General features: G+C 44.3%; 1 protein-coding gene across 5 annotated transcripts in view; it reads right to left on the minus strand.

The window, feature by feature from the left end:
* Positions 1-7,162, minus strand: part of camkk1a (calcium/calmodulin-dependent protein kinase kinase 1, alpha a) — a 73,979-nt gene extending 66,817 nt beyond the window's left edge. For all 5 annotated transcript variants that reach the window (XR_005078396.1, XM_037118550.1, XM_037118549.1 and 2 more), the window contains exon 1: positions 6,684-7,162. The gene's annotated coding sequence lies outside the window, so the exon portion shown is untranslated. The remainder of the gene's footprint in view (positions 1-6,683) is intronic.
* Positions 7,163-14,443: the final 7,281 nt, after the last annotated feature.

A 14,443-nucleotide genomic window follows, 5' to 3' on the forward strand; every position in this document is an offset into this window, starting at 1 on the left:
GAATGTGTGGGCATTCACTTGAAAAACCACACAGAGGAGTATCCGCTATTTTTAACCACTTGTTATTCGAGCCAAAATCAATAACTTCCCGCGCGGTGTCGTCGCCTCCGGGAAAGAATATGAAACGGCGCTCCAGCGTATACGAGCGGCTAACCTGGAGAGGCGGCAGGGCCCGGCTGTCAACGGCATTCCCAGCGGAGTCCGCCGTGACAAGCGGCCACGGAGGAGAAGCCGGTGTCGGGTTTTTGCGGAGGAGTTTTGGACAGCACGGAGACACAAACTCAACCAGCCATCCACTATACCAGTTAGCTCACCAGCCATATGGCAATAACAACGGCACTCTGGGGGACGCTCAGCACAGTAACATCTGGAGCTCACAGGACACGGATAAGGCATTCAGAAATCAGATTTAAAGAGATTTAACGTTATCTTGACTTACTGTAGAGACTGGCACTGTATATAATCTATGTTAGAGCTGACAGGATACCACAAAACTGCTGTGGTGTTTATATTTGCTGCTAAATTAAAAACCTGACATTTTCCTTTAACAAGCAGATTTAAATGAGGGCTAAGAAAGTAATCAAGCAAAAGGATCAACTTAATGAATGCATTTTCTTTGGTAGATTCCCACCGAGTGTCTCATTCACGCTGGTGTCTAACAGGCTAATGGGAGAAGTGAAAGTGGTGACGGAGTGCAGGCTAACACTTGGAAGAGGATAGCTCAAAGATCTGAGAACCCCCCACCCCCCAGAGTCCTTACCGGTCGCACTTTGAATAATAAAGGTTATTATGCAGATGTGGTTGTGTGCCTGTCGCTGCACAAACTAATGAGGGCCTGGACATGTCTTTGTGTATCTGCTCTGTGCAAAAAAAAAAAAACAGAGGAAACATTTGTAAATTACTTGTTTCACTTGAAGTTTCATGATCGAGTCTCTTTTGACATGTGAATCTGATTTGGAATTTGATGCAAAATGTAAGAGTGAAAGGTGGCATTCAACAGCAGCAGGAGCTCTATTCACCAGTGAATTGCTTTTGATACAACACGTCCTCTACGTGTTGCAATATAATATTGGGTCATCAGTATAGATTTTATATAGAACTAGATCAATCCATCCATTGTCTGTAACCGCTATAACTGCTTTTATGGGCTTTTTGCTGGAGCAAATCCCAGCTGTCTCTGGGCGAGGTGCAGGGTACTCCCTGGACAAGTCGCCAGCTCATCGCAGGGCCCTTCACTAATGGCAGAAGCTGCAGAAATGTGACGAGGATTCAGTAGGACAGGCGGAACAATCGACAAGCCCTCCATACACGCAACCGGCTCATACATTCACACTGGTTCAGTTTGCCAATACTGCGCCTCTGATACTATCAGATGAGTATCATATACAGAGGTTATTGAAATGTTACATAAACAAAATGTTAAATTAAAAAAAAAAAAAAGAGGTTTGTATCGAACAGTGGTTCAAAAATCATGATACCAACCCGAGTCTGGTGTATCATTACAGCCCTATCATTTAGCCACATTTAGTCACCGACTGTATTAAGACACGGAACACTTTATAATTCAAATATGTGGTATTAACTGAAAAATGTTTTGTCATGGAATAAAATATGAAAATATCCTTATAAAAGTCATTCAACCAAAAAACAATTCAAGAACCCCAATGACCTGGAGACGAGGGAACTGGAAGTGCAAAAATGCTGACTTATTTCCAGGGTTCGGTGTCATTTCTGCCGCATTCTAAACCGAAGTATACGATAAATTAGATTCTGACCTACTGGTGGCTCGAGATGAAAAGTCAAGGGAACTAATCTCTCACATAATATTGTGCCAATCTATCCAGTACATGCTGAGATATTTCACAGGTTTAAGTAAGTACTCCGACCGACTGGAAGCGACCGAGGAGAAGTCAGGGGATCCCCAGAGTTATTAGGAGTCATCCTCTCTGAGCACTGTGGACTCAACCCTGCCACTCACAGTCTCGCCAGTCCTCACCGCTGGCATCTCTCCAGCTCCTATGACTGAGAGAAATAAGATATTGTCACAACTGAGACTCTTCACCCTCTGCAGCTTGTCAGCAGCTGTTTCCCCTGAGGGAAAATTACATAGTGTTGACTAAACAAATGTTGAGATGCTAGTTTTATTATTTTTGAACTGACAGTGCCCCCAATAATGGCATTCTCCACGGAGCAGGAAAATAATACTAAAGAAAGTTATATGACACTTTAATGCCAATTGCCCGACAGGCAGTTAACCAGCAGGGGGACTGACACTGTTAGCTACTGCTTAGTGCCATCTGTGACTGCAGCACTCTGTGTGTTTTCCACTCGACCATGTATGGTGCTGCGTGTCATGATTAGAATCATGGGATTGCGTACAAGCCACGCGGCCACAGCTAGCAGCCTGGCTACCGCCCAAAGCCAAAAACAACCAAAAGAAACCTAATTGTACCTAGAAACTCTGATCTCAGTACAATGAAAAGCAAAGGAGTTAAACGCCCGGTTGTATTAGTAAGTTGGAAGGTTTAGCACAGTGAAATAAAGGTTGATATGGAGCAAATCTACACACTGATGTACAGTCACGATTTACTTCAGAAGGATGAATTAAAGCAAAAAAGTTGTTTATTGGCCGTCTTCTGACGCTGCCCCCCAAAACAAAAAGGCAATATTTATTCTCGTTTTGCTTTTGCATAATTTACAATAGTACAAAAAAGCTTGTCTTTTTACATTACAGTGTGTTGTTGAAACTGTTGTTAGTACAACAATGATGCCCAAGCTGGCAACACTGATCGCCGCTGCGGTCCAACATCTGTGCAGGAATACAATCCAGCTTCTCTTGTGGAACCAAACGGCTCTCACCTGGTTGTCACCTGCATAGCGTGAGAGCAAATTTGCATGAAGTGTTTTTCCATTTTCCCTTTGGTACAGTGGGCAATTCATTGCTACACACTAGATATCGCTGAAGTGGCTCAAGGCTGGGCATGCTTCCTGTTTTGCCTGGTCTGGTCTGCTCTATGAGCTTTGGCTCGTTTCGCGTTTGCGCCAACCACCAGAGCCTGCATCTGTCAGGTGGGGAGAACTAGCATGTGGTGCGTCAACAGAGAGAAAGATTTTCTTCCCATCTGACATCTCAACAGAGACAGGAAGCCTGCCGTTAACTCTGCGCCGGAGGGATTCCGTGACAGCGGAGCTCCGCGAGCACACCTTGAGAGCATCCGGGAATTGATAAAGCCAGATCAGCGGAAGAGGTGATGGATGCCGTACTAACAGCTCTGGCTTTGTTTGAGAAACAACGCGGCAGGTGCAGCTGCTACTCTTTTCTCACAACAGCAAAACAAAAAAGCCCGTCAGACATCAATTAAAAAGAGCTTCACTGCAGATTCCACGGGGCGTAGTGTCATGACCCTCCGAGTGAGGGGAACTATTTTGTCGAAGTATTTATACCGCTCTCCTGCAAGTGTTTTTATGAGTATTAAGGTCCTCATATAAAAAGGACATTAGGACTGTGATTATGGGCTGTCTTTAAGTGCACCATATGTGAAAACTATAACTCACACATTCGTTGGATTCACACCAAAGCACTAAACCCTACTGATCTTTCTGTATCTGGGTCAAGGTCACGCCCAGATTTCAATTTTCATCCAGTTCGAGTGCAATCACACGTCGAACAAATACAAGGGTGTCAAAGAGAAAGCCCTTCCTGCAAAATTATACAGAGCTCCACAGCGATTAAGTAATCCCAATCAATTCGTACGATGACAGATAATACAAAGCTGTTGCACTAAGAGAGGCGCCACGGTGTTGGCAGTGGCCAGTGGAGGAGCAGAGGCGCTCCCTGTTTATCCTCCGACCCTCAGAGTTGTCGACTGGGCTCGACATTATTTGGCCGGATGACGTCCAGGCCTCCTTGTTAAACTGTTCATGACGTTTATTTAAAGCCCTCGTAGTATACACACACACACACACACACACAAATATAATGCTGATTTCTTTCTCCCCCCCAAGCCTTATACTAAAGTGATTTCCCAGAGGTGCTGAGGGAGCCGGGAGCTGATGACATGTCCTCTTTTTCTTCCAGCAGCCGGGCTATGGTATGGTATGATTACCACGTGGAATGGTGTTAAGGCGGTCGCAGCAGTCTGCACATTCAACAACAACAAAAAGGAAAAAGAAGAAAAAGTGGGAAAGAGGAACAGAAGTTATACTGGCGATGCTAATTTACACCAAGCAGACCAGTCGTCTCAAATGTAAAATGTGCAGACGAAAGACCTTTTCCATAAAAATGCACCTCAGACTGTATATTTCTGAGGAAAATCCATCGAGACAAAAAAAAAAAAATCCATAGTTTTTTTTTTTCCTCTTAGTGATGAAACAACCCCTGGCACGTTATGTGTCACAGTTCCATTTCTGGCATTCGGCGTTCATAAAGTTGCACACACAAAAGATAACATCAGCCCATAAAAGGGGAAGTAGAACTGCTCAGTAGCCACACTCATAAATACACCAGTATGGCCTGTGGGCCTCGTTTTAAAATCCAGCATCAGCGTGTGAATATTCAAAATCGTCATTATGTCGAGCTCAGAACAAAAGTGGAGGCGACGCCGCAGTGATCCGGCGCGCGTCATTCTCGCACCCTCCGTTTGTCAAGGTGCAGCTCTGGAGACTGTTCATTTTCAAGGCACCATTCAGTGCAATTCAAAAGGGAACAATTCAGCCTCGTGCCTCATGAATGAGGGATTAAACAAGCCGTGAAAAGGGTGAAGTGAGCGCCACTCGAGGCGGACATGACGCCCATCGCTCGCTTCAATTAGACGCTGAAACACTAAATACTTGTTTTCTGTCCTCTCTTCCGTGGCTTAACACAACGCAGAGGAACTCTCTGCTAAATGAGGTCATAACAAGATTAAAGCGACAACTGTACAGTTGCAATCCTGCTGTCTATAATGGCAGGTCAAATGTACGCTTGTGCAAAAAAAAAAAAAAAAAAAACATTCTCTTCCTGCCTGATTGTCAACAAAATGTTAGAAGACAATCATTTTAACTAAAGAAATGCTCATATTTTAGAGGCTGGAATCACCAAATATTTGTCAACTGATTAATCTAAACCAGAGCCCAATATCATCAGTAGTGGTGTGTATGTTGTCCGACATGTGCGGATATTAAAATCAATTTAAGAGACTGAAGTGCAGATGAAGATGATTAGGGTCATAAATATTAATTCAGTTCCCAGTTTAAGTTTACCATCTCATTGCACTGCTGTCATTTGAGACAATATGATTTATTGTTAAACTGCATCTAATGGAAAACATCCTGCCTCTTTTACATAAGGGCAAAACAGGTGTGTGTATTAATTGAATCACTCCCCAATATCAGTATTGGCACGGGCCCAAACAGTCCACAGGCACTTGCCTATAACCACGAGTGTTGTTAGAGCAGCATCGTGTGACTGTCTACCTTAAATAAACAGCTTCTATATCACTCTGATGGTGCAGTGTCTTGTAATAGGGTGAATGGTGTCTCTGTCTCAGCCACTTCACCCGCCCATCACTTGTTTCTGCACCGTGTAACTTCAGTGAGAGGGGCTGGATCGCGGCGCTACATACATGTTTACCTCGACACGTAACACTTATGATGTCATGTGTTTTGCTCGTACTCAGCACCTGCATTCCGCCTCGGGGGGGTGCCAAATCACACAAACTGCCAATTTCTACGCAATGTCGCTTTACGGTCACAGTGAAGTTAACTGCTGCAGTGCACCGCTGTCACTTCAGATGATAGAAACCTATTTAGCCACCACATGCAATACAATACATATATGCCAATGTGTGTATACCCACCATTACATACATACAGGCATTGTTTATACTCTCATATCAGCAGTGGCTTTGGCCCCATATATTGAGCCGGCCTCTGATCTATAACCAGCAGTGTTGTTAAAGGAGCGTTATGTAACAAAAAAAAATGCCAGTTTCTAGATAGCGTTGCTTTGAATTCCAACTGTTTCAGTCGCCAAAACCTGTTGTTAAACTCAGATTTTACACAGAACATCCTGCCGCACATGTTCTCAATTCCCACAGCTGAGAGATGCCCGCAAAAACACTGTGTGTCGATCTGTCGATATATTGATATTGGAATGTTTTATTCCCTGATAGTGGTATTGGCGTCGGCTCCAACAAATTGACAGGCTCTGATGTATAACCAGAAGTGTTAATCTTCTTTCCCTTGACTAAACAATTAATCATGTTTAAAAAGGTCAGAGAGGGGAAAACCTGCAGATTAGACACGAGCGGACAGACCGGACAGAAAAGCAGAAGGGGGGAAGCTTGGGGGTCCAACTGGGAGGACCTTGAGGGGCCCACAGTCTGGAGTGAGGTCCTCGACAGAGTCTGGAGGCTGCAGTGCTTTTGCGGACAGGTGGATGTCACAGCTCGGCGGCACGTTACTGACACGGTGCGTCTCCAGCGCAGCTTCCAAACCAAAACCCGCAGGATTCAGTGCGCCCGTGAGACAACCGCGAAACACCCCGGAGAACAAACATGTGCAGGGTGCTCCATCTGCATTGCTTCACTTCCCCCATTTCCCCATGTACGCGCGCGCGCACACACACACGTATATGCACGCACGCGCGCACGGCTCAGCGCCAATCCGCCTCAAAACGAGGTGATGTTAAAAGTTTCACTCACCCCAGGCGGAGTGCTGGAGCTCCCTGCTGTCAGCGGTCCAGACGCAGAGGATCCGGAGGGATGTCCCGTTCGGAGGCGCGGTGCCCTGCTGGTCTCAGTCCGGTTCCTCAGCCGGTCATCAACACGGACCGACAGAGAGACGTCCACACACACACGCGCGCGCGCGCGCTCACACACAAGGTGTTTCGGCGTGTCAGACGTGTGTCGGGATCAGCCGCTGACCTCAGATGTGTGTCCCATGTTTCACACCCTCTCTTCCGGGAAAACGCTTGTCGGAGCAGCGTCCCCGACCCTCTGCTGTCACACGCCGAACACACACACACACACACACCCCCAGCGGCAGCAGCTGGCTGTTGTGCGCCCACTGCAGCGTGCACACACCGCGGCGGCTCACACACACTTTGACTCGGGGTTTTGTTTGCGCGTCGGCAACCCCAACTTTTATTGTTCGACAAGAATCCAACCCACGGGTCCTAACACCCGCCCTGTTCCGTCTCTCCAAAGCCCCCCCCCCCCCACCCCCGCCCTGCTCTGCGAGCCTGCACGCCACAGCCTCACTGGTCATAACTGGCGTCAGACCAGCGCACACCGTTACGTGCAGGTGCTTTCGACTGCACGTTTCATGAGCACAGGTGTCAACATGTTGGATTCCCTCCACGCCTCCTCCATTGCAGATTCCATTAAATAAACAGTTGAATCTACGGAGCACAAGTGCAGCCAGCGCCCCTAGTGGCCATTTCCCTCTCTCGTTTCTCGATGGACAAAACTCCAGATCTGAGTAATTAGGAGGCAGGCACCATCAACTGCAGGCATCAGAATCAATCACATTCCCAGTAGGGAATAGCTGAACCTTTATTTTGCTTTTTTTTTTTTATTGTTAAGTGGTCCAATACTGTACCCCAGAATAAGATACATTCACACCTCAGAGCTGCCGGGTGAATCGTAATATATTGTAGTCTCCTACTGGTAGATGCTGGGCAACTGAGATTTGATTCAGAGAAAAATAAAAAAAAAAAAAACAGAACAAACAAAAAAAAACCTTTGCTAGGTGAGACATCATTTTGTCTGAGAATACGATGCCCATTTTAAGTCATAGGTGATAAAGAATGTGAATGGAAATACTTAGCATGGATTCATAATCTGTCAGATTTGTTTTTTCCCCCCTCCAAAATGTTTATTTAACCAGTTTAAAGAAATCTTAAATGTATCATCCACTCATGGCTGCTGGACCGACATCTAAGGACACGCTGCAGAGTGCCTCTAGACCATCACTGTTTTGTGCTGTGTCGAGTGAAGGAGACCGCGTCTGTTAACTGTGAATGTAAACTTTGATTTCAGTCCCTGGATCATAATCATGTATGGTATCTACAGCTCCATATATTTTGCGACCTGTGTGTCTGCCTGAGTTTTCTGTGCAACAGGGAAAGTTGCAAACATTTCATTGCCCCATTAGCTTTTGAGAAAGTGGCGAGTGATGATCACATCTGGAAATATGTGAAAATGAACAGTCTTCTAACTCATTCTCAACAGGCGTATCTTAAAAGTCAGTGGACCAAATCTGCTTTAATACATATGAGGGATGAGCGGCTAAGTTCCCCCGGCCACAGGTAACTTGCTGAGTTTGACATGATAGATCACATTGTTCTTCTTAAAAAGATCAAGTCACTATGGCTTCAGCTAGACACGCAATCAAATGGTTGAACTCCTGTTTTAATGGTAGAAAACGATCTATAAAACTGCAGCAACCCAGCAAGCAAGTTGCCTGGAACAATTATTGTGTATCACATATACAAATGACCTGTCTTTAACGTTAGCCAACTCAAATGCATACATGTTTGTGGATGACACAACAGCCACTGCAGGAGCATATTCACAAACTAAGAGGCAGCAATACTTACCAAATGACTTGAGACGTGTCAGCAGAGGGGGTGGAACATTACTGAAGTAGATTTAAATGTAGATAAAGAAAAAAACTATGATGATAGTTGCTGCAAGGCAAAGGAAGATGCTGGAGTCTTGGTACTCATGTCAGGGTGTGATATTAACGTGCACAAAGTAGATGAATACGTGTGTATATATGGGCACATTACTGCTGCAGCGTATATGTGGAAATGTACAAAGGGTAGATGTGTGTCTATATGCTGTATGATCTGATACAGTATGTGTATGTCAACAGCGATAAGCTTTATATTTATGAATGACTGTATGCTGTCTAATGTGTGGATTGGATTCAAATCAACACATCTCTTCACTGGGTGTACTTGTTTCCTTATCAGATCCTGTCTGTGCTGTATGAGAGCAGCGATGGATCTCTGAGGGGAGACTCGTGATAACACACTGTGTGATAACTGAGACCACAATCTTCTGTGCGGCACATAATTGACGATTGTGACATGTTTAAACATACGTAACCGGGAGAAAGCTGATGTGAGGGTGGATTGGACGTGAGCGACAGACTAACGCACGCCAACAACTCTAGCAGGCCGACGTCAATGTGGTGCACTCGCTCTTAATAAAACATGTTTCATGCGGTAATGCAACATCATTCACAATCCCAGGAGGCACCGTTAAACTGATGTTTTTCCTCCGACACCACTGTTTCCATTAATCCAACCTCGCTTTACCTGCAATCTGTTCATGCGCACAAGAGATTCACTTAAGTAAAGGTACCATATCACATTGTACAAATACGCAGCTACAAGTCAAAGTCCTGAACTGAAAATATGATTGTAGATATAAGTACAAATACTCAGTAATCATAAAAATAACCTGTGTTACTCTTTTACACATGATGTAATCAGATTATTAGTACTCATTCGTCACTGCTCTACTTGGATGAAGCGGAGGCATTTTGTGTATTTGATATTTTTTTATGGATCCTTTCATGCTGTTTCGAATCTTGAAACAAAATGGAACATTATTTTTTCCATTTCTTACATAAGAAATGCAATATGTTTAGTTGAATATTTTTTTTTAAAAAATGTACTGAATTTATCAACAGAATGTGAAGAAAGAGCAGTTTGGATGCCAACACTTACTTGGTGCTCCAAGCTCACAGTCTGGGCCGCTAGCTGCATGGCTAGTTGGCTAATGGCAGCTACGGTTAGAAGCAGCTGGCGGTTACATTTATGAGTATAAATTTGACAGCTGGCCATTCTTACGTCTTGAGATGGGATGCTTGGCTTTTTTATTTTGCACGTGAATTTATCAAACAATTGTCAATTATTTTATCTATGAATCAATCTTGAATTTGTCGCATTTTTAGCCGCCTCCATAGGGGTGAGGGGTGTTCAGTTGGTTGCAACCCTAAACCTCATTGCTAGATGCCACCAGAGCTTACGCACTGGACCTTTAATTGACATGCAGAATGTCAGTTTTGTATGCAGACACAAACTTTAGGTGTTCTGTGTGCAGAATCTTTGCTATCTGTAGAGTAACTCGTAAGTGTCGTTGCCAGATATAAAGTAACACTAGAGGCAAATAGTCACACAAGTACGTCATTTTGTATATGAACACAGTACTTGAATAAACACACTTAGTAATACAGTCAGGGTAAACATTGCTCAGTGTTTCAGCCCATCCATCAGCAGCTACATACAGGCAGTGTTTCTGCGAGCGCTGCAGGCCTTGAGAGTGCTCTCCTTCCCCGGTCTAAGCCGAAGGGGAAGTTCATCACAAGTTCAGTGAGTTCCTTGGCAACAGCTTCAGCCTTGCGGCGCAGCACTGGTCAGCGCTGTGGGACAGGGGGCAGAATGTCCTCCCTCACAGCACAGTCACCCCCAAATTTCAGATATTTTCAAACCTTTTCTGTCTCATGGCAGTTTTTTTTTTGTTGTTTTTTTTTTCTGGACGTTTGTCCTCAGAGAGCCGCAAGAGGCAGCCTCTGTTTATTCTCATATGAGTCACAGTGCAAATCAGCCAGCACACGGCCTTGTATGTGCATAGTGAGACCAGTCCATGGGCATGGTGCGTGACCAGATTATTATCAAAGATCTGTGTCAGATTTCACAGTAGTGATGTTTTAATGATATCCTGCGTGGGAGTCTATGATGAAAGCACAAAAGGTTTTTTTTTCTCTTTATAGTCTCCGCTGCGAAGGTTCAACTCATCAACAAACGGGAGCAGTTTCAGAAAGGTAAAGACAAGTGTGAATCAGAGAGAGTAGACAAAACACGGAAAAGATTTTTAAAGGTGCACTATGTAAGAACTGTAACTGCTTGTAGCTAGTTAGTTCAGATAGGAGTGCAGTCAGCAGTTCGGTCAGGATGCTTGGGGGCCAGGGGAGTGTTAACATTAGCACCATGGGGGCGGGAGCTTTGGACCGGGACAAGGCTAGCTGGTTAGCATGCTAACATCTGTACCTCTCTGCAACACAGTACATAGACATCATAACATCAAGTGCTATTTATTCACATTCTGATGAACATTTTAGCTTACGTATTTCCCCTTTAAAGGGACAGTCAAGCCCAAAATCAAATCTGCATGTTTTTCCTTACCTGTAGTGTTATCCATCTATCTTGATTGTTCTGGTGTGAGGTGTTGAGTTTTGTGGTTATAATGGACTGCCTTCTCTCAAATCTACTGAATCTGAATCTCTAGATTGGCTTGTGTTTCTCAAAACCACCAATAGCAATGTAAAGTAATACTAAATAACTACCATTCCAAAAGAGTTCATTAAAAAGAAAAAGCTTCTGTCTGGAAAGAAGACAAAGGAAGCGTGCAGAAATTTATAAATGTGAGGCTAGCGAGCCAAGCTAACAAAAGTTACAGTTCAGCTGAGGCCATTATTGCCATTAATGTATACACACGAGCCTCTTGTCCAGGAGTAGATACTTCCTACCATGCAAAAGTACAAAAGAGAGAAAATAGTCTGGAGTTTATTACATGTATTTCTTTTCTTGGGTGCTTTGAGGACCACGAGCTGAGTGCTATTATATTTCCATTATTTTCTGAGAAGCCAGACATTTCTACAGCCGATATCTCCAAACCTCTCCAACTCAGTGTTAAGCCCCGCCGGGTTCTTGTTATTTCACCTGCACGTTCACGGCATCAAGGCTTTTATTTCTCGTGTTTCATCTTTTGTGTTCATCTTTCATGTTAGCCGAAGTGTAGAAACATGACTTCAATCATCCAGTAATCCTTATCGCCAACACTTTTCATGCTTTGGGCTTTTGAAGTGCCGCTGCCCTGATGTATCGCCGCGACTCGAGCAGGGCGCCCGCTTCATATCTGAGCGAGTTTTGCGCTTGCATCAAACACTTGGACTAAAATTACAACAACATAAAGAGCCCCTTCTGGTCCAACACCCTTTTTGTCCCCGTCTGACCTTTCCGTTATCAGTTCATCGTTCCACAAAGGCAGTTTTTCTCAGCTGTGTGTGTGTGTCACTGGGACAGGCCGCCCGCTGACTTTCCACATCCTGTGTCCCTCTGAGGCCTCGGGGTGGAAATAACCGCCCGGCGCTAATGAGATCCTCTTCTATTTTCCCTGCAGCCCCTGGGAGCCCACCTTCGCTCCAGGAACTTCCCCTGGAGGAGGTGTGCGTCACTCTCGCGAGGGAGATCTGAGGAAGCAACTGGAGGAAGTTTGACGAGGTACCTCTACCAGTGTGGTAATGAGACGGGCGGCTGCAAGGTACATGCGACTGTTTTCAGACAGTTTAAAGATCTAAAGGCCCGGGTGCAGAGTGTAAAGGGAGGTGGAGGTCGACTCTCTGTCTGTCGGGTTTAGACACACAACAACAAAACCAGTTCCCACTCCTTCTAATCCAGACAGACTTGTGCATACAAAACACCCAGCAAGGACCTTATAGCCCTTTACATACAGGCAAGGTGGTGTCACACCTCCCCCTGCTGGTTACAAAGGGTCCATGCACACGGGCCTTAACAGTTTCTTACCATTGATTTTAATGCACTTCTGCAAAACCTTGTTATTAAAGCATGATATTCTGAAGCTTGTTCCCAACAGAGCTAAAATGTGTCCAATGACAAGGTGCAGAACATCTGACTCTGTAATCAGTATGAAGTACAGTGCATGTAAGGATGTAGCATGGACGTGTTAAACCTTATCAGCAGGTGCTGTGCTCATATCCTTCAAATTTTAACCCTCAAAAAACTGAAAAGATGAAGAGCGAGTGAGACGGTTCGAATCCGCCGGCACCACAATCTTTGCAAACACTTGAATGGAGACACTGCGTTAACAGAATTGTAAACTTGGCTCGTCAGAGAAAGACATTTTTTGCCCTTTGAAGGAAAACTACGGTTAAACATATCAGTTGCATTAAGTGTAATTTATTGCAGTTTGGTTTGGTCATCTAAACAAAGCTAAAAAAAAAAAATGCTTTGGGAGGAAATAGTTAGGACTGCACCTAAGATTACTGTCCTCTCCTTTCAGTCTCCCCTCACACAACTGTGAGCTTTTCAGTTGCCTCCTTGCAAAGTTTGTTCATGGCATTAATTGTGGCATCTTAGCATATTTTAACAGGTTTTAGGTCATCTGACTTCAGAGCCCTCCAACAGTTTTTCAGCTCCTCTTGAACTTTGTGTGTTTTAATACATTCTGATTTAAGTGATGAAGTGTTGAATGTTGTCCAGAGCCACTCTGAGTCAGCTCACAGAGGTCAACTCCTTAAAGTTCAAATCTAAAACGTAACCCAACGCAGCTCATCTGGGCAGGAGGAAGACTGCGGCTGGAGAGAGCTGCTGTTAACAGACTGCTTCAGTATTTCTATTTGACTTTCACTTCTTTTTTTTTTTTTTATCATCGTTAAAGGTTTACAGGCCGGAGAGGTTTGATTGGAAGCGTCGCTGTGCTGTGTGAGATCCCAACATTACAACTTTTATGCAGATTACCTTTTAAAACAATGGCATGGGATTTGGTTTATCATATGAATGGTTTTGTTTGAAGACAAATGTTTGTACTACACTCCTTTAGGAGAAGTAATGTTTATATCTGCCGTTTTTCTCTGTAGAAGTCTTTAGATTGTGGTCCTGTCCATGCGACTGTATGGTATTATATGCAATCCATTATATCATATTTTATTGACTCTTTGTCATATTAGATTGAATATGCTCTTTGTAAAACTGTTCTCAGTGTCATTTCGTCCCACATACATCAGTATCAGACAGCATCATCCAGCTCTCCTCTGATTGGTCCGGTCCAAGAGCGAATCGACTCTCAGCCATGCAGGCGACAACCGCCTGACTGATGAGCGATGCGTTCGTCTTCATATATTGCTTATTCTGCTCTGCGCCTGACGAAGATCTCAGTCAGGTCGAGACGCTGCTGTTAGATTTTAACTCATTTTTCCAGCCTTCACTTATTTATTTTTTTCCCCATGCAACAGCTGCAGAAGTTATTTGTTCATGCACTCTCTGAACTCCGTCATGAATAGCTCTGGAGCTCATGGAGATCCTGTTTGTCAGATCTGAAAATAAAAGAGCCAGTTTAAAATCCCCCCCCAAAAAAAACCTTCCCTAGTGGTATCTCGCCCTGCAGAAGGTTTTTTTTTTTTTTTTAATTTCTATCTTGAGTTCCCCCGGTGTGGAGTTTTGTTTGGGGTCTGTAAAGCTTTGAAAATACGGATAAAAACTTCACAGAAATAGGCCCCTCCTGGTCCTTCATGATAATCTGCAAAACCTCCCTGTCAGCAGTTTTTCCGCTGAGACTGTTCCTGCAGGAGAACGTGGGCCTGAAGAAAAACTCATTCAAATCTCATTTAAAAAAAATGAAAAAGGCAGATGAAAAAAGAACACAACGTC

Source organism: Acanthopagrus latus, chromosome 13 (genome assembly GCF_904848185.1).
Source record: "Acanthopagrus latus isolate v.2019 chromosome 13, fAcaLat1.1, whole genome shotgun sequence".
Classification (NCBI taxonomy): Eukaryota; Metazoa; Chordata; class Actinopteri; order Spariformes; family Sparidae; genus Acanthopagrus; species Acanthopagrus latus.